Source organism: Oryctolagus cuniculus, chromosome 21 (assembly GCF_051225735.1).
Source record: "Oryctolagus cuniculus isolate XC-2025 breed Fujian yellow rabbit chromosome 21, ASM5122573v1, whole genome shotgun sequence".
Lineage (NCBI taxonomy): Eukaryota > Metazoa > Chordata > Mammalia > Lagomorpha > Leporidae > Oryctolagus > Oryctolagus cuniculus.
Genome location: NC_142887.1, coordinates 2,906,096 through 2,926,152, shown reverse-complemented (window position 1 = coordinate 2,926,152; position 20,057 = coordinate 2,906,096). Strand labels below are relative to the sequence as shown.

At 43.7% G+C, this 20,057-nt stretch overlaps 1 long non-coding RNA gene across 4 annotated transcripts in view; it reads left to right on the top strand.

Annotated features, from left to right (window-relative positions):
• Positions 1 to 435: 435 nt before the first annotated feature.
• LOC149119791 (uncharacterized) overlaps positions 436 to 20,057 on the top strand; it is a 76,267-nt gene continuing 56,645 nt past the window's right edge. For 2 of the 4 annotated variants that reach the window (XR_016227135.1, XR_016227132.1), the window contains exons 1-2: positions 436 to 682; positions 5,263 to 5,464. This is a non-coding gene — a long non-coding RNA (uncharacterized LOC149119791). The other 2 variants (XR_016227134.1, XR_016227133.1) reach the window with 2 other exon arrangements.

Sequence of the window (20,057 nt, the reverse complement as noted above, 5' to 3'; positions counted from 1 at the left end):
AAGGGTGGATCATTGCTTCCTTGCTATTCTCATGATAAAACTAGAAACTGGGGGAGTGGGATCACCACTTCTGTCTTGCTAATAGACAGGTTCTGGGGAGAAGCATCTTGTCCACTCTTACAAGGACTCCCATTAGGTCATCTAGTCCTCACACCAGCACCCCCTGCCTTAGAACCTCTTTATAAACCCTGATCACCCTCCTCCAACAGCATGGTAGTCCTAATGAAGGCACCCTACCTTACCCTAATCTTGTGAGTAATATTTGCAGAAGAGTTTCGGAAGCCTACTGAAAAAAAGGAGATGATTTGGAAGGGCAGGCTTTTGACCCAGCTGACAGAGAACCCTCCCCCAACTGAGGTAGAAAGCACCTCCCACCTGCACCCTGGACTCCCCTGACTAGTGGGACTTCCCTCAGAACAAAGCCTGAAAATCTGCATAATTATCAATTGAATAGACTCATTGTTTTATTTCAAGCCTGGTGCTCCAATTACCCCTGTCCCTTTAAACATCCTCTGTGTTGCGCGGTTGGGTAGAAAAAGGCTTCTTTGGATTGGGAGGACTTTCTTTCCCAAGACTGCAGCTGCCTTCTGGAAATACACCCTTTCCTCTGGCCAGCACTCAGCTATGGCGAATTGAAGCGGTGAGCATCCAGAGCCGGATTATGTGTCTGGAAACAACACTGGTGAGCTAGCCCAGAAGTCCGCGATGTATTTTTGTTGTTGTTGTTGTTATTTAAAGATTTTATTTATTTATTGGAAAGTCAGAGTTACACAGAGAGGAGAGGCAGAGAGAGAGAGGGAGAGGCCTTCCATCCGATGATTCACTCCTCAATTGGCCATAATAGCTGGAGCTTCTTCCGGGTTCTCCCACACAGGTTAGGGGCCCAAGGACTTGGGCCATCTTCTACTGCTTTCCCAGCCCATTGCACCAAGCTGGATGGGAAAAAGAGCTGCCAGGACTAGAACCCGTACCCATATGGGATGCTGGCACTTCAGGCCAGGGCTTTAACCCACTGAGCCACAGCGCTGGCCCCTGGAATGTATTTTTCAAGTGGCTTAACCCTTTCACATTAGTAAGGACAGCAATGGTCACTTGTACCTCCACCCCAGAGCCACTTTTGAGCTAACATTTTGGCTGGGACTCTGGGGACATCTCCGCAGCTTCTGAGAGCACTTTCTCTCTGGGACTTTCCTTTCTGTTCCCGCTGTGACATTAGCTACCTTGCGGGGAGTCAATGGCTCCTCTTTGTGTCCGGAGTCAACAGCTCTGAGACTGGGTAAGTTGAACCAGTGGCATACCTGCAATTTCTGTCTCTGCTCTTTGGGCTCATGGCATTTGGACCTGGTTTGGGTCATTTTTTGTGGTACTGGTGTGTAGGAGATGGATTCTAAGATTTTTACTTCAGCCTCCCTGTGAGGAAACTTGGATATTTTTTGGAAGAGTACTCATTTGGTTGTTTGTATGAGGACTTCTTCCTCTTGGGTGAAATATGAGTGGTTCAATTTAATTTTCATCCAAAATCACCTTGAGTTGCATTGTGGCTGATTGGGCAGGATATAGTTAAGATCTTATGAGTAAGAAAAACATGGTGTTCTATTGTAATATTGCATGGTCTGCATATGTGTTAAATTTAAGAGAAGGTGGTTGTTAAGTGGGATTTTTAAATGTTTATTTTATTTGAAAAGCAGAGTTAGAGAGGCAGAGGTGGGGGGGGTCCTGTTAGGAAAAGAGGCACAGAATAGAGAGGAGGTAGTGTATGAATTTGTAGCCAGACCAAATTTATTCAGGGAAAATAAATCCGTAGAGATGGTAACCAACTGCAACTGTCCGCGTACCCATGATGGAACACCTGACTGAAGGCCCTGACCCCCAGGGTAGGCTGGGGATGGGGGTGAGGTAGGGGGCAGCCGGCAGAGGGGAATTCCTGGAACTGGTCTTTCAGGTGGCTGTAAGGGGTGGAGTATGAAGACAGCAGAGTGTGAGACCCAATTGAGGTGTTTTTTTTTTTTTTTTAAACATTTATTTATTTACTTGAAAGTCAGAGTTAAGCAGAGAGAGAAGGAGAGGCAGAGAGGGAGAGAGAAGGCTTCCATCCTCTGGTTCACTCCCCAGATGGCCACAATGGCTAGAGAGAGGTACATCGATCTGAAGCCAGGAGCCAGGAGCTTCTTCTGGGTCTCTCCCATGGGTGCAGGGCCCCAAGGACTTGGGCTGTCTTCCACTGCTTTCCCAGGCATAGCAGAAAGCTGGATTAGAAATGGAGCAGCCAGGACTCAAACTGGAACCCATGAGAGATTCCTGCACTGCAGACAGCAGCTTTACCTGCTATGCCACAGGGCAGGCCCTCCAATTGTGTTTCTAGGGCAAAGAATACATTCCAATGTTTATCTCTTTTGTTCAATGCAGGAGAATGGCTGAGGCTTATGTCCTTGTTCCTTGTTCCATCAGGTCCTTCATCTACTGGTTTACTTCTCAGATGGCTGCATTGGCCAGAGCTGGGCTGATTCGAATCCAGGAGCCAGGAGGTTTCTCTGGTATCCCACCTACACCCAGTGCAAGGGCCCAAGGGCCTGAGCCATCCTCCACTGCTCCCCCAGGCCACAGCAGAGACCTGGATCACAATTGGAGCACCCAGGACCAGCCCCAATGGGTACCCACATGGGATGCTGGCACTCACTGCAGGTGGCTGCTTTACCCAATATGCCACAGCATCAGTGGATTTCTAACAGTAGAGGTTTTGTGAGAGTTCTGGTAAATGGGACTGAGTAAGCATTTAAATCCCTTAAACCTTCCAGCAACTGTGTCTGTGGCTGTTGATGTCCAAGGAGACAGGTTAGGTGTCCTTGTCAATTTAGAAAATGCAGGAGCTTCAGCTCTGCCTCAGCCCAGTGGTAGAGCAGAGACCCTGGGGCTCCCTGGTCTCTTAAAAAATCCATCATAGGGGCCAGTGCCATGGCTCACTTGGTTAATCCTCCACCTGCAGCACTGGCATCCCATATGGGTGCGAGTTCTAGTCCCAGTTGCTCCTCTTCCAGTGCAACTCTGCTGTGGCCCAGGAAGGTAGTGGAGGATGGCCCAAGTGCTTGGGCCCTGCACCCGCATGGGAGACAAGAAGCACCTGGTTCCTGGCTTCAGATTGGCACAGTGCTTGCTGTAGTGGCCATTTTTGGGGGTGAACCAATGGAAGGAAGACCTTTCTTTCTGTCTCTCTCACCGACTAGCTGTCAAATAAACGAAAAAAATTTTTTTTAAATCTATTGTAAATTTCCACAAAGGCCTCTGATAAAATTGACTGTGAGGAACAAGAGTTAATAAAGCAATAAAAGATGTTTTTCCAACAGAGTAATCTGAAATGAGGATATAATTATCTTTATGTATGTTGGTGTCCAGTACCATCACTGGGACTGAAGTTGTTTTCTGAGTTAAATGCTCAAGTAAATTTTTCAGGTTTCCCCTGAGGAACAATAGGGTTAACTGAGGTTACTAACAGCAGGAAGTAATTATATTCAGTTGATTGGAGCTTTTAAAAAGGAGTTGTAACCATACTAAAGCCATCCTCCTTCCCTTTTCCTTTTCACATTTTATATAGCAAAAACCAATTACTGATATTGTATATTGCCTGAATTACTCTGGTGAATAGTAGCATTTGTATAATGGTGGACTTTTGCCCCAGCTGACAAAGAAGCCTCCACCCAACTGATGCTGAGCCCCCTGGTTAAGAGGCCTCATCAAAAAAAAGCTTGGGCATTTACATATTGTCAATTAAGGTGACTCATTGTTTTATTTACCTCCCCCTGAAGCTAACCTTGCCCTTGTCCTTTTTTTTTTTTTTTTTTTTTGACAGGCAGAGTGGACAGTGAGAGAGAGACAGAGAGAAAGGTCTTCCTTTTGCCATTGGTTCACCATCCAATGGCCACCGCCGCCAGTGCACTGCGCTGATCTGATGGCAGGAGCCAGGTACTTATCCTGGTCTCCCATGGGGTGCAGGGCCCAAGCACTTGGGCCATCCTCCACTGCACTCCCTGGCCACAGCAGAGAGCTGGCCTGGAGAAGGGGCAACCGGGACAGAATCCAGCACCCCGACCGGGACTAGGACCCGGTGTGCAGGCGCCGCAAGGTGGAGGATTAGTCTAGTGAGCCGCTGCACTGGCTGCTACCCTTGGCCTTTAAGAAACCCTTTTAGCAGTTATGGTCTGGGATAGCAGTAGAAGATGGCCCAAGTCCTTGGGCTCCTGCACCCAAGTGGGAGACCCAGAATGATCTCAGGCTCCTGGCCTCGGATTGACACAGCCCTGGCCGTCACAGCCAATTGGGGAATGAACCTTTGGATGAAAGACCTCTCTCTCTCTCTCTCTCTCTCTACCTCTCTCTCTCTCTACCTCTCCTTCTCTCTCTATGTAACTCTGACTTCCAAATAAATAAATAAATCTTTTAAATAATTAACCCTTTAACAGATATTACATTTTATATCAAGAGCTCTCTTTTGGGGCTGTACTGTGGCATATAGAGCTGGACCTCCACCTGTAGTGCCAACATCCCATGTGGTCACTGTTTCATGTCCCTGTTGATCCTCTCCTGATCTGGCTCTCTGCTTTGTGGCCTGGGAATGCGCTAGGAGATGCCTGGGGGGCTTGGGACCCAGTACCCGTGTGGGAGATATGGGGAAGGCCCTGGCTCCTGGCTTTGGATCAGCCCAGCCTCAGCCATTGTGGCCATTTTGGGGGTGGTCCAGCTGGTGGAGGACCTTTCTCTCTGGCTCTCCCACTCTCTGTTGCTCTGTCTCTCAAATGAATAAATAAAATCTTAAAAAAAGAGAGAAATTTCTTTCCCCAAGATGCCAGCTTCTAGAAATAAGCTCTTTCTTCTTACCAACATTCATCCCTGTGCAATTGGCTACCCACATGGTGAGCCATAGGGCCTGATTAAAAGATTTAAAAAGAGTTGCAGAGATTTCTATATTTTTCTGTGTCATAATGTATGCTATGCATTATATGTGTGTACTGTTATATGTGTACAAGTTGGTTGTGCTTATTTGTGTTATTTAAAATCCAAATGTAATTTTCACCTAAACACAAACAATAGATGAAAAGATGATGCAGTGTTCATTGCTTCCTATGAAGTCCAATTTAAAGTTGTTCTGTGGCAAGATCATGACTTAAGAGAATAACCATACTTATCTAATGTTAGTTTCTCAGGCAATGTAAGTATAATTGCTAAAAAATGAATTGGTGGTCTTTACTGTGGCACCTTGTGCATCATCAGGTCCCTGCAACCTAAGGGATGTCTCCCTCTCCTCACCTTCCTGAGAAATGGACTCAAGTGTACACTGACTGGAGAGGGGGTAGAGAAGATAATGCAGCAGTGCTGGGTCAGAATCCATAGTGAGGTTCAAACTGATGCTGCAAGTCTTGCTGGATTCATGGATATGTGTGAGATGGAGCAAACATCAGCATTGAGTAGACAGGTGAGCATTTCTGCCTGATCTTTGACACCACAGGGCCATCTTGCTGTTCACTACATCACAGCAGAAGCCACATGGTGGCAGACATGAGCTGGAGGTGGTATACAAACTGAACACACACTGAAGAGAATGCCCAGTACGAGCTGTGCAAGGTGAGGAGGATGACTGGGTAGAAAGGGAATCCCACCCCTGATGGCTCATGATGCTTGTGCCATGCGCAACCCAGATCCTCTCCTCAAGGTGATCACAGGATGGATTACTGATTTGGGGACCCTATGCAATTAGACCTCAGGTTTTCCTGCCCAGGGATAAGAGCATCTCTGACTTACAGTGGCTGCAGAGAGATAAAACAGTGTAATAGCTAGAGAGACTAAGGACTACTCTGCAGTAGGATGAATTTTTTTGAATTGCTAAATGTAAAAGATAGATTTTTCTAAATACATGTACTCTTGGCTTCTTAAAATATATAGAAAGCATTGGGCCTTTTGGTAAATGCTTTCATAAGTTGTTAACATATAACCATTCAAAATTACCTGCTAAGTTTTCACTAAACAGTAAGTTACCAAGGATAAGAAATAATTTTTTAAGATTTATTTACTTAAATATTTGCAAAGCAGAATAACAGAGAGAGGGAGAGGAAGAAGGAGAGAGAGAGAGAGGTCCTCCATCCACTGGTTCACTCCCCAGAGGACTGCAATGGCTGGATCTTGCAGATATCAAGGCAGAATCCAGGAGCCTCCTCCCACTCTCCCACATGGGTGCAGGGGCTAAAGGACTTTGGGCCACCTTCCACTGCTTTCCTAGGTCATTATCAGGGAGCTGGATTGGAGTAGAGCAACCAGGACTTGAACCAGTGTCCTTATGGGATGCCAGCACTCCAGCACTGTGGGTGGAGGCTTAACCTACTATGCCACAGCACCAGCCCCAATAAGAAATAATTCTAAGTCAATATCCCAAAGTTTAGAATTTTTGAAAGATTTATTTATGTATTTGAAATGCTGAGTTAGAGAGACAGAGACAGACTTCTTCCATTTATTGGTTCATCCCCAGATGTCTGTAATAATCAAGCACTGGGCCAGACTGAAGGCAGGAGCCTGGAGCTCCATTCAGGTCTCAGTAGCAGGGGCCTAAACACTTCTGCCATTTTCCTCTGATTTTCCAGGCCATTAGCAGGGAGCTTGATCTGAGGTAGAGCAGCTGCGAGTGAACCAGTGCCCATATGGGATGCCAGCATCACAGGTGGTGGCCTTACCCAAACATCACAACACTGGCCCTGACATTAAAAATTTTCAAAGTGGGGGCAGCATCATAGGTTAAGTGCAGTCTATCATACCTGCATCCCATAAGAGTGCTTCTTTGAGTCCAAGCTGCTCCACTTCTAATCCAGCACCCTGTGAATGTGCCTGGGATAGCAGAAGATGGCCCAAGTGCTGTGACCCCTGCCACAGATGTGGGAGAACCACATGGATTTTCCTGCCTCCCGGCTTCAATCTGTCCCAGCTCTGGCTGTTGTAGATGGATGGGGAGTGAACCAGATAGACAATCTCTTTCTCATTGGCTTTATTTTTCTGTAACTCTGTCTTTCAAATAAATAAAACTAGGATTTAGTCCCCTATGTTAAATCAGTAAAGTTTTTTTTATGAAATATCAATATTAATGATAAATATTTGCTAGAGGTTTTTAATATTTTATTTTAAAGTCTGCTAACTTTTTAAAAAAGATTTATTTATCTGAAAGGCAGAGATACAAAGTGAGAAAGAGGAAAAGAAAGAGCTCTTCCATCCAATGACTCACTACCCAAATGGCCTCAATGGGTGGGGGTTGGGTCAGGAAGGAGCCAGTAAGCAGGAGCCAGGAGCGCCTGCTGAGTCTCCCACACAGCTGCAGGGACTCAAGTACTTAGGCCACCTTCCTCTGCTTTTCCCAGGTGCATTAGCAGAGAGCTGGATCAGAAGTAGAGCAGCTGGGACTCAACTGAGCCGGAGTCCACATGAGATGCTGGCACTGAGGAGGAGGCTTAACCTTCTATACCACAGTGCCTAAAATTTTGAGAGAGAGAGAAAGAGAGGGAGAGGCAGAGTGAAAGGTCTTCCATCCACGGGTTCACTCCCCAAATGGCTGCAATGGCTGGAGCTGAGCCAATCCAAGAGGAGCCAGGGGCTTCTTGTTGGTCTCCCTTTTCTCAAGCACATCTTGCACTGCTTTCCTAGGATTAGCCTACGCTCCAGTGCCTGGCCCCTCTAATAACATTTTCAACCGTCTTCTCAACTGCAGCTTCTTATAATTTCCATTTGATGGACTCCTTTCCAACAACTAGCCATCTCTTATAAGCTATTTTCTCCTCCTTTATTGTTTAGTTATGGCCTGTCATGAGAAATGCTTGTCTTTACAGCTGATATTGTGGCACAGTGGGTTAAGATGTTAAGATGCTGCCTGTGATGGCAGCAACACATATGGGCACTGGTTTGATTCCTCATGGCCCACTTCTGATTCATCTCCTAGCTAATGCACCTGGGAAAACAGGAGAGGATGGCCCAAGTCCTTGGGACCCTGCACCCATGTGGGAGACCTGGATGAGTCTCCTGGCAGTGGCTTCTACCTGGCTCAGTTCTAGTTGTAGTGGCCATTTGGCTAATGAACTAGCCAATGGAAGATCTCTATCTCTCTGTAACTCTGCCTTGGAAATAAATTAATCTTGAAAGAGTAATATTTATCTTAGGATACTAGGGATAATAAGAGTACTTGATCTTTACACCTAATTTTTTAAAAAGCTTTATTTATTTGAAAGTCAGAGTTACACAGAGAGAGAAGAGGCAGAGAGAGAGAGACAGGTCTTCCATCTGCTGGTTCACTCCCCAGATGGCTGCAACAGCCAGAGCTGTGCTGATGTGAAGCCAGGAGCCAGGAGCTTCTTCCAGGTCTCCCAAGTGCATGCAGTGTCACAACACTGGCCCCTACACCTGACTTTTCTAGATGTATTTAAATTGGTCTATGGGATTTTTTTTCTGCCTTTGTTTCTAAGGTGTATTATTTTCTTTAATTTTGATGTATTTATTTGAAATGCAGAGTTACAGAGAGACAGAGAGAGAGAGAGAGGGGTCTTCCATCTGATAGTTCACTCCCCAGATGACCACAATGGCTAAAGCTGCACTGAGCTACAGCCAGGAGCTTCTTTTGGGTCTCCCACAGGGATACAGGGGCCTAAGGACTTGGGCCATCTTCTGCTGCTTTCCCAGGCCATAGCAGAGAGCTGGTTCAGAAGTGGAGCAGCCAGGACGTGAACTGATACCCATATGGGATCACAGCATTGCAGGCGGTGGCTTTACATGCTAAGCCACAGTACTGGCAACAGGTGTAATCTTTTCTAAGTTTTTTCATTCTTTTATAATGTTGAATGCTCACAGCCTCCAGTGTCTAAGGTTGGGTACCTTTCCATTGGGTTTAACTTCTAAGTAATCTGGAGGAGCTTCCCATTAGAAGAAACACAGCACAAAAGAATTTTCTTTACCTTTTGGTTATTACAGAAGGGAAAGAAATTTTGTGTTTTGTCAAGATTATCTCATGTATTCTATGACTTTGGGTTTAGAAAACTGAGTTTTAAGAGTTGAGATTTTTAATATATTTTAAATGTCTATGTCTATTAATTAAATATTCAATATACTTAATATATTTATACGTAATTTGACTTAATATTATGTAAGTGATTATTATAATGATCAGGGATCCTATGTGGTATCCCATCCACTGGTTCACTCCCCAAATGACCGCAATGGCCAGATCTGAGCTGATCAAGAGCCAGGGGCCTCTTCTGGGTCTCCCACATGGGTTCAGGGGCCCAAGGACTTGGGCCATCTTCTACTGCTTTCCCAGGCCACAGAAGAGAGCTGGGTCAGTAAAGGAGCATCTCATATGGGATGCTGGTGCCACAGGCCGTGTCTTTACCCTGCTGTGCCACAGCACCAGCCCAGAATAGCAGGCTTTGACCCAGCTAAGAAAGGAGCTTCAGCCCCATCAAAACATCTTCACCTGGTTGATGCCTTGGATATCCCCAGATGAGCACTTATTAGTGCAAAGCCTGAACAGCTGCCAAATTGTCAACTAAATAGAATCCCTTTGATTTCTAACCTCCATCTGAAGCTACCCATTTTTTTTTAAAAAAAGATTTATTTATTTTATTCAAAAGGAAGAGATAGAGAGAGAGAGAGGAAGAGATGGAGAGAGATTTTCCATCAGCTAGTTCATTCCCCACATGGCTGCAATCACCTGAGCTGAGCCAGACCAAATCCAGGAGTCAGAAGCATCTCCCAGGTCTCCCAAAGGGTGGCAGGGGCCCAAGCATGTGGGTGACCTTCCACTGATTTCCCAGCTGCATTCACAGTGAGTTGGATCAGAAGCAGAGCAGCTGGTGCCCATATGTGACAGTGGTACTGCTGGCTATGCGTTTACCCCATATACCACAGTGTCTGCCCCTCGAATATGTTCTTAGAAACAGCTCTTGCTGGCTTGTTGGGTGGAAAGAGCACATTTTAGATGAAGAGATCTCTTTCTCCCCAAGATGCCAGCTTCTTGAAATAAATGCTTTCCTCTCTGGTGAATCCAGTTGTCAAGAAGCAAGGGCCTCATTATTGTTTAGTAGCACTTATTTTCTGCTGACTTTACATAAAAATATAAACACCCACAGAATGCTTACCCAAGTGAATGAATGGGCATTTGTCAGTTCAGGTGTCTTCCTGATTTCTTCACCCGCTGTCCTTAGAAGTGACCAGGTCTAATTCTTTGTGGTTCTTTTGTAGTTTACGATCTGCTTCTTCCAAAGAAGAATTTTGCTTGTGTTTGTCTCTTGGCTTCTCAACTTTTCAGAATGCTGATACTGACTATTGATATTTTACACTAAAAAGATGTTTTCCTTTTTTGCCTTGAGTGTTTTTTCCCCAGATGTTTTTTTTTCTTTTTTTTTTATTTTTTGACAGGCACAGTGGATAGTGAGAGAGAGAGACAGAGAGAAAAGTCTTTTGCCATTGGTTCACCCTCCAATGGCCGCCGCGGCTGGTGCACTGCAGCCGGCGCACCACGCTGATCCGAAGGCAGGAGCAGGTGCTTCTCCTGGTCTCCCATGTGGGTGCAGGGCCGAAGGACTTGGACCATCCTCCACTGCACTCCCGGGCCACAGCAGAGAGCTGGCCTGGAAGTGGGGCAACTGAGACAGAATCTGGCGCCCCGACCGGGACTAGAACCTGGTGTGCCAGCACCACAAGGTGGAGGATTAGCTTATTGAGCCACGGCACTGGCCTCCCCAGATGTTTCTATTCTAGGTTGTCATTCAGGCAGTTCACGTCAATGGTTCCAGGAGTTTTGGAACGTTGCTTTCTTCTAGATTATTATTCGATGTCTGTGACTGTTACTTTTTTTAATTCCCCACCAGTGCTAATGCATGGCAAATATTTAAATAACTGAGAAAAATATTGTTAGGCTGCAGGTTGTGGATAAATTCATATTTAATATGAAGTATTCATAGAGTGGAGGGATTAACTAAATTTTCATTGATGTGTATTTTGTGACTTGTCAACACTGGGATGACCTTATTTCCTTATTCCATCTAGTGGTAACTGGCATCTCTGATTATTCATTACTAAATACCAGTTTCCAGTGACTTGGTATTTCCACTTTTATATTTATTTGTACTGATTACCACTGATGTACCTGTAATGCCCATTCAGTTGTATGGATTTTACATTGCACAGATTGATGCTAAGGAAACAGTGTACTATCCTTTTGGAAAACTGCCTTCAGTTTCATTGTGTAACACTTAAAATTCTTCTGACCTAAATCCTAATCAGAACTGAAGCTATCTTTGTGTTTATCCTACTCTTAATGTACTTATACATTTTCACTTGAAAAAAATGGAATAATTTAACACATTAGTGGTGATAAATATGTGTGTAGAAGTGAAATAAACCTCACCACCATACGCATTCTATCATGTAGTTGTTTTTGATGATGGTGGAGTCACCATGTTGTAATGCAGATCTTTCACATTTCATATGCAAGTGAAATTTATTCTTAAATATTTATTTATTTGAATGGGAGAGTGACAGAGAAAGAGATCTTCCATCCTCTGGTTCACTCTCCAAATGGCTGCAATGGGTTGGATTGGGCTGGGCTGGGCCTAAGCCAGGATCCTAACTCTTCATCTAGAGGATACCTGAGTTCCACTTGGGTTTCCCACATGGGTGGCAGGAGCCAGGTACTAGGACAATCATCACTGCTTTCTTAGACATTAGAAGGGAGCTCAATTGAAAATCGAGCAGCTGATATTTGATACTCTGCTGGATGCCAGCATCATAAGTAGGAAGTTAATCTTGATACAGCACTATAATGTTGGCATCCAATTTTTTCTTTAATTAACCCAGAATCAGATCATCTTTTAGTTTCTTGATATATATAAACATATATATATACATGTTTTCTTACAGATCACACATAGGTTGGTCTTGGTTTTATTTTGGCTGTTTCAATCTCTTTTAACTGGTATATTTAGATAATCCACATTGAACATGATAATTTATATAGTAGAATTCATTAAAATAGGATATTTTAAGCCGGTGCCTGGCTCACTAGGCTAATCCTCCACCTTGCGGCACCAGCACACTGGGTTCTAGTCCTGGTCAGGGCACCGGATTCTGTCCCGGTCGTCCCTCTTCCAGGCCAGCTCTCTGCTGTGGCCAGGGCGTGCAGTGGAGGATGGATGGCCCAAGTCCTTGGGCCCTGCACCCCATGGGAGACCAGCATAAATACATGGCTCCTGCCATCGGATCAGCACGGTGCACCGGCCACAGCGTGCTGGCCACAGTGGCCATTGGAGGGTGAACCAATGGCAAAAAGGAAGATCTTTCTCTCTCTCTCTCTCACTGTCCACTCTGCTTGTCAAAAAAAAAAAAAAGGATATTTTAATTGTTCTCTTTTGCTGTCATTTTTCTTAAATGTCTTATTTATTTTCATTTATTTGAAAGGCAGAGACAGAAAGACCTTCTCATCTGCTGGCTCACTGCCCAGGGGCCTGCAACAGCTGTGGCTAGGACAGGCTAAATCCAGCATCCAAAAACTGCATTTGCAGCTACCATGTTTATGGGGCGGGGGGGGGACTCAAGTACTTGAATCATCATCTCAGGATGAACATTAGCAGGAAGATGGATCAGGTAGGACAAGCAGGCTCCAGCAAGGCACTCCAGTATGCAATGATGTTATCACAAGTGGCATTTCTTACCCCCAAACCTCCCTGCAATGTCCACAGTAAGCAAATCTATTTTAATGCAGCACATTTGCAGTTGCTTGTGTTGCAAAGTTTAGAAATAGGGAAAAGAGCAGAAGACAGCCAAATTTTTTTTACATTTTTAAGCTTTTATTTAGTGAAAGAAATGCATAGGAGAGTGAGAACCCTATCTACAGGAGAGAAGCAAATCTGAATTCATGCTGAGTACTAGGAACCAGCCACATGGAGGAACATCTAGGCCAGGAAGCATGGGGTGGGTGGCCCAAAGGCCACGAGCCCTGGAGGTGCAGGGCCGCAGCAAGCCCCATATTGGCAAAAGGCCAAGGAAAGGGGAGAGAAGGACACCATGTTCCACACTTTTAATCCATTTCCAAAGGGGAGAGGTTAATTAACCTGATTGGCCGGTGGGTACACAGGTGTGGCCAGGTAGGGGTATGAGGTCATGCAGGGGAATGGTGAAAGTGTGGTCTTTTAGCTCACACACCGAATCAATTTTATTCTATATGCCTGCCTACAACATTCTCCCCTCAGAGACACCATTCTCTTAATCCTAAAGGACGTTGAGGGGCATAGAGTCAACATCTCTTCTGTAGCTGCATCCTGCTTATAAGGGGCATAGTATATTTCTTTAATTTAACCTTTTATTTCTTTTAGGCAGAGACACAGATACAGTGCTTTTATGTGCTGATTCCTCCAAGGCTCACAACTGAGTCTGGGCTAAATCAAAACCAGGAGCTGTGGGGCAGGGATTGTGCTGCATCAGTTTAAGCTGCTGATTGGGAGGCTCATATCAAATACCAGGGTGTGTGTCTTGTCTACTATGATTTTTTTTTTAATTATTGTTTTCCAATTAATGTGAAATGTAGTTTGTCATATTTGATATCTAGAGCTATGGTGAAGTGCATTGACAAATATCAAATGATTTGTAGATGTCACAAACTCTGGTTTATTTATTTTTGAGTAGGGTTATTTAATTTACCACATTTATTTTAAAAGTTGTATTTTGAGACCCATTTCAGAAACCACAGTTGATTTGGAACAAACACTGTTTTGGAAGACTTTTCCTTGTTCATGGTTACACTTTTTCCCTAATAATCTCTATGGATTGTATATCCAAATGTGGGCATTATACAAGTTTTTCACACTTAGTATCAGCTACTTATATGCTACAAAATTTAGTGTGAATCTATTTTCCATTACTTAACATGTGAATGATTCATGCTTTTACTGCTTGCTGGTTTGTAAAATACAAATAAATCACAGTACAGTGCTCAAATAGATGTATAAGATTAAGACAGTTTTGCAGCCTGTGTTGAGGCATAGCAGGTGAAGCCACTGCCTGTGACCCTGGCATCCTATATGGCACCAGTTAATGTCCTGGCTGCCCAAATTTTGATCCAGTCCCCTGCTAATATTCTGAGAAAAAACAGGAAGATGGTCCAAGATTCTGGGCTCTTGCACTCAAAATGGAGAAAAATTGTGCAGGTATAAAATTCAACCATTTCATTTGTTATTCTTAGTAAGCATTTTGGAGTGGCCTCTGCTAGGCCATCCATATGCTGGTGGCACCTGGAGTCACAAATCACCTGTTTTAGTTGTCTACTGCTTTAATTGAGGCTGCTGCCTTCAAGATTGCTTAACTCACACCAATATATGTTTTAAAATTTATTTATTTATTTGTTCATTTGAAAGGCAGATTCATAGAGAGACAGGGAGAGACAGATCTATCTTTCTATCTAATACCTTCTGCTGGTTCACTCTTCAAGTGGCTTCAGTGGCTAGGACTGGACCAGGCCAAAGCCAGAAAACAGGAACTCGATCCAGGTTTCCCAGGTGGATAGAAATGGTCCAAGTAGTTGGACTGTCTTCAGATATTTTCCCAGGTGCATTAGTAGGGAACTGGATTGGAAGTGGAGCAACTCTGGCTTTAACCAGTGGTGGTAGAGACCCATTGTTCCATATCACATACTGATAATTTTTTACAGATTTGTTTATTTGAAAGGCAGAGAAAAAGGTCCTCCATCCACTGGATCACTCTGCAAAAGCCCACAATAGCGAGTGTTATATCTATGAAAGCCAGGAGGTAGGAACTCTATGTGTGTTTCCCATTCAGATGGCAGGAAACCAAGTTTTTGAGCCATGATCTGTTGACTCAAGAGAACACTTTTGAGCTGGTGCTGTGCTGTAATAGGAAAGTCATGACCTGCAGTGCCAGCATCCCATGGGCACTGGTTCCAGTCCTGGCTGCCTACTTCCAATCCAGCTCTCTGCTATGGCCTGAGAAAGCAGTAGAAGATAGCTCAAGTCCTTGGGCCCCTGCACCCTCATGGGAGACCTGGAAGAAGCTCCTGGCTCCTGATTTTGGATCTGTTTAGCTCTGGCCATTATGGCCATTTGGGGAGTGAACCAGCAGGTGGAAGGCCTCTCACTCTCTGCCTCTGCCTCTCTGTAGCTCTGCCTTTCAAATAAACAAATAAATATTTTTTAAAACAAACAAACAAACAAAAAAAACCACTTGCAGGAAGCTGAGTTGGAGGTGTGGAATAGTGAGGACACAAACCAGGCACTCTGTGATGTGGTATGTCCAGAGAAGTAGGTAAACCTACTGCATCATAATGCCTTCCCTTCCAATGCCTGACTTGCACAGCCTTGACCTAGGCCCCAGGTGTCCATCAGGTAAGTCTCAGGATTCTCCACATGAATACTGTACAAGAAGGCACACTCCCAACTGTAAAATACTTTACAAACTATGTTGATATCATATTTGTGGTCATCTCATGGGCTAGAACAAGTGAACAGGAAAATGTCAGGGGTCTGTGTGGTGGAGAATTATGTTAAGATTTGGGTACAGGGAGGAGTGTCACATGGAAGTTACAGAAAGCTGTGCTAGTAGATTCTGTCAATTTTTCCTATACATATAGTTGTGGCCAAAAACTAATTTTCAAGCTGGAATTTGAAATTTAAGGAATTTGAGATACATAAAAGCAAGAGATGTTTTAAGTACTGCCTGAGTAATTTTCTGTGTATATAGATTCTAGTGAAATCATAATTTTTCTGGTGTACTGCTACTTATTTGAGCAATTGTGATGAACATTATAAATTATTTCTATACGATTTATTTATTTGAAAGGCTGAGTTACAGAGACAGGAAGAGAGAGAGGCCTTCCAGCTGCTGGTTCACTCCCACATGTCCTCAATGGCTGGGGCTGGGCTGATCTGAAGCCAGTAGCCTGGAGCTTCTTACAGGTCTGCCATGTGAGTGCACGGGGTCCAAGGACTTAGGTGTTCATCCACTGCTTTCCCAGTCCATAGCAGAGAGCTAGACCAGAAGTAAGAGTAGCTGGGACTCAAATTGGTGCCCACATGGATGCCCACACTGTAGGAGATGGCTTTACCCACCATTCCACAGTGAGAGCCCTGACAATGATTTTTTTTTTACAGAATTGGTAATAAATTAATATTTTGGTTATCTAACAATAGTTTATGTTTAATCAAAGTGATTGGTAGACTTGTGTGTGCTCTTTTGGCATCTTTTCTGTTTTTCCCATGTGTAAAGATTATATTCCCCCACAGGGAGGCTACTTCATTTTTGTCACTGAGCCAATATGCCCATTTTTCTATATACATTTCCTTCATGCTCTTGATTAGCACAGTAGAATCTAGGAAGAACCTAGACTTTTTGTCTGACCCCTCCTTCTAAGCAATTTCTCTTGCAGGTAAGATTCTAGAGACATCTACATGTGGCCAAGACCGACAAAAATAAATATATTGCTGGTAGGTTATTTACTCCTCAGCTTCTTTCACATTGTATGTTAAGAGTTTTATGAGATTTTTTAAAATAAATTGGGAAAGCATAAAGAAATATAATTCAGAATCAGGATTCATATAAGATAAAGTAAGAATGGTTTCAAGATTTAAAGCCATCTGAGCTGAATTCACATTGGTCTCAATTTTTTTTAATTGCCATAGCCACAAGACTTTTTACATGGTTTAAATTCAAACTTTGGCAAGAATTTGCTACATCAGAAAAATTAAAAAGATAATATTTTGAATTATTAAAGTAGAGTGTCTTTAAAAGCTTTTTCAGGCTGAACTTGCTTCATGGATTAGATCAGAAAATGTGTAGAGGATAGAATCTATTGCAGGTCCTTAAATAACTCTCCATAGTTTTATCACAGTGAGTCTACAAATGCAGGATTACTTCACTCCACAAAGTTATGTTTCAGGCAAATTATTCCATTTATCAATGGCATAAACTATAGTCAGAGCCCAAGATAATTCTCTAGTCTTTGACTTGAATCTTTTGCCATCTTTTTTTTTTCTTTGACAGGCAGAGTGGGCAGTGAGAGAGAGACAGAGAGAAAGGTCTTCCTTTACCATTGGTTCACCCTCCAATGGCCACTGCGGCTGGCATGCTACAGCCAGCACACCGCGCTGATCTGAAGGCAGGAGCGGGTGCTTCTCCTGGTCTCCCATGTGGGTGCAGGGCCAAAGGACTTGGGCCATCCTCCACTGCACTCCCAGGCCACAGCAGAGAGCTGGACTGGAAGAGGAGCAACTGGGACAGAATCTGGTGCTCTGATCAGGACTAGAACCCGGTGTGCCAGTGCCGCAGGCATAGGATTAGCCTAGTGAGCCATGGTGCCGGCCAATCTTTTGCCATCTTAAAGTATTTATATACTTGAGAGAGAATGAGAAGTAGATGGAAATATATAGAGACTTTTTTAAAAAAAATTTTATTTATTTATTTGGTGGGCATAGTTACAGGGAGAGGAGAGACATACAAATTTTTTATCCACTGGTTCAGTCTCCAAATGGCGAAAATAGTTGGAGATGGGCTGATCCAAAGCTAAGAGCCAGGAGCTTCCTCTGGGTCTCTCAGGTGGGTTTAGGGGCCCAAGGACTTGGGCTATCTTCCACTGCTTTCCCAGGACAAAATCAGAGAGCTGGATCCAAAGAAGAGCATCTGGGGCTCTTGCTGTGGCATAGTTGGTTAAGCCTCTGCCTGTGGTGTCGGCATCCCATATAGGCACTGATTTGAGTCCCAGTTGGTCCACTTCCAATCCAGCCCTTTGCTATGGCTTGGGAAAGTAGTTGAGGATGGCCCAACTCCTTGGGCCCCTGCACCCAAGTGGGAGACCTGGAGGGTGCTCCTGGCTTCTGGCTTTGTATCTGCCCAGCTCCAGCTATTGCAGCCATTTTGGGAGTGAACCAGCAGATGGAAGACATTTCTCTCTGTCTCTGGCTCTCTCTCTGCAACTCTACTTTCAAATAAATATTTAAAAAAGAAGAAGAGCATCTGGAACACAAATTGGTGCCCATATGGGATGCTGGCACCATGGGTGGAGGCTTAGCCTACTCTGTGTTATGGAATGAGAGAGAAAGGGAGAGAGAGACAGAGAGAGAGACAGAGACAGACACCAACACCTTCAATCCATTGGTTCACACCCACAACAACCAGGACTGAGACAGGATCATAACAGAGAACCAGGAATATAGTCCTAGCCTCTCACTTAAGTTGCAGAAGCTTAATTTCTTCAGTTGTCAACATTCACTTCTAGTGTCTAAATTTACAAAAATTGTGACATTGCAGTATATTGGGTTAAATAGCTGCCTGGGATTCGAGTATCCCTATGGGTTCTGGTTTGTTTCTTGGTTGCTCCACTTCCAATCCAGCTCCCTGCTTAGGGCACCTGTGAAAGCAGCAGAAGGTGGTCTAAGTGCTTGGGCACCTGCCACCCATGTGTGAGACCCAGATGAAGCTTCTGGCTCCTGGTTTCAGTCTGGCCCAGCTCTGGCTGTTACAGCCACTTGGGGAGTAGAGCAACAGATGGAAGATCTTCCACTGCCTTCTGCTCTCTCTCCAAAACTATGTCTTTTAAAACAAAAAAGTAAACAAAAATAAATAAGATGAAAAACACATCATTCATTCTGTGCTTTTAAATATTGCTACCAAGTAGCCTTGATGAAATCATCAAAATGAAATTTTTTCTGGAATATTCCTTTCATATCTTTTTTCCTTAGAAACCTTTTACTTAAGGAAGACAAACTTCATGCATTTCATAATTACAACTTCAAGAACATAGTGAGTCTTCCCACCATAGCCACCCTCCCACCTACACTCTTCTTCCTCTCCTATTCTCATTCCTATTTTTTACTAAGATCTATTTTCAATTAACTTTATATACATATGAGTAACTCTATACTAAGTAAAGAGTTCAACAGATAATGTGAAAAAATTGTTCCTCAATAGTCAAGACAAGGGCTGTTCAAAGTCATTGCTTCTCAAAGTGTCAATTTCATTTCTATAGGTTACCTTTAGGTGTGCTATTAGTTATCACAGATCAGGGAGAATATATGGTTTTTGTCCTTTTTAGACTGGCTTATTCACTAAGTACGATGTTTTGAGGTATCTTCATACTGTCTTCCATGGTGTCTTTACCAGTTTACATTCCCACAAACTGTGGATCAGGGTTAAGTTTTCCACACATCTTTGCCAGCATTTGTTTGCCATTCTAATGGGGGTGAGGTAAAACTACCTTGTGGTTTTGATTTACATTTCTCTGTTGAATGGTGATCCTGAGCATTTTCTCATGTATCTGCTGGCTATTTGGATTTCTTTTTAAAAATACCTATTTAACTCCTTTGCCCATTTCTGCACTGGGTTTTTCATTCTGCTGTTGTGGAATTTCTTGAGCCTTTATATATTCTGGTTATTAATTCTTTATCAGTTGCATAGTTTGCAAATAATTTCTCCCAGTTTGTCAGTTGGCTCTTCACTTTGCTAACTTTTTTTTTTTTTCAGTACAGAAGCTTCTCAATTTGATGTGATCCCATTTGTCAATTTTGGCTTCGATTGCTTGTGCCTCTGCGGTCTTTTCCAAGTAGTCTTTTTCTATGCCAATGTCTTGCAGGGTTACCCCAACTTTCTCTAATAATTTGGTATCAGGTTGTTATTTAAATCTTTTATCCATTTTAATCCATTTTGAGTGTATTTTTGTAAGGTGTAAAGTAGGAGTATTGCTTCATACTTCTGCATGAGGAAATCCAGTTTTCCCAGCACTATGTGTTTAAGAGACTATCCTCTCCAGGATTGATTTCTGCATTTATATTCTGTTCCATTGGTCTATCCATCTGTTTTTGTACAAGTACTAGGCTATTTTGATTACTGTACTATAGTATATCTTGAAACCTGGGGGCAGTGCTGTGATACAGTGGGTGATTCTCCACCTGCAGTGCTGGAATCCCATGTGGGCACCAGTTGAAGTCCTGGCTGCTCCTCTTCCAATGCAGCTCTCTGCTATAGCCTGGGAGTGCAGTAGAGGA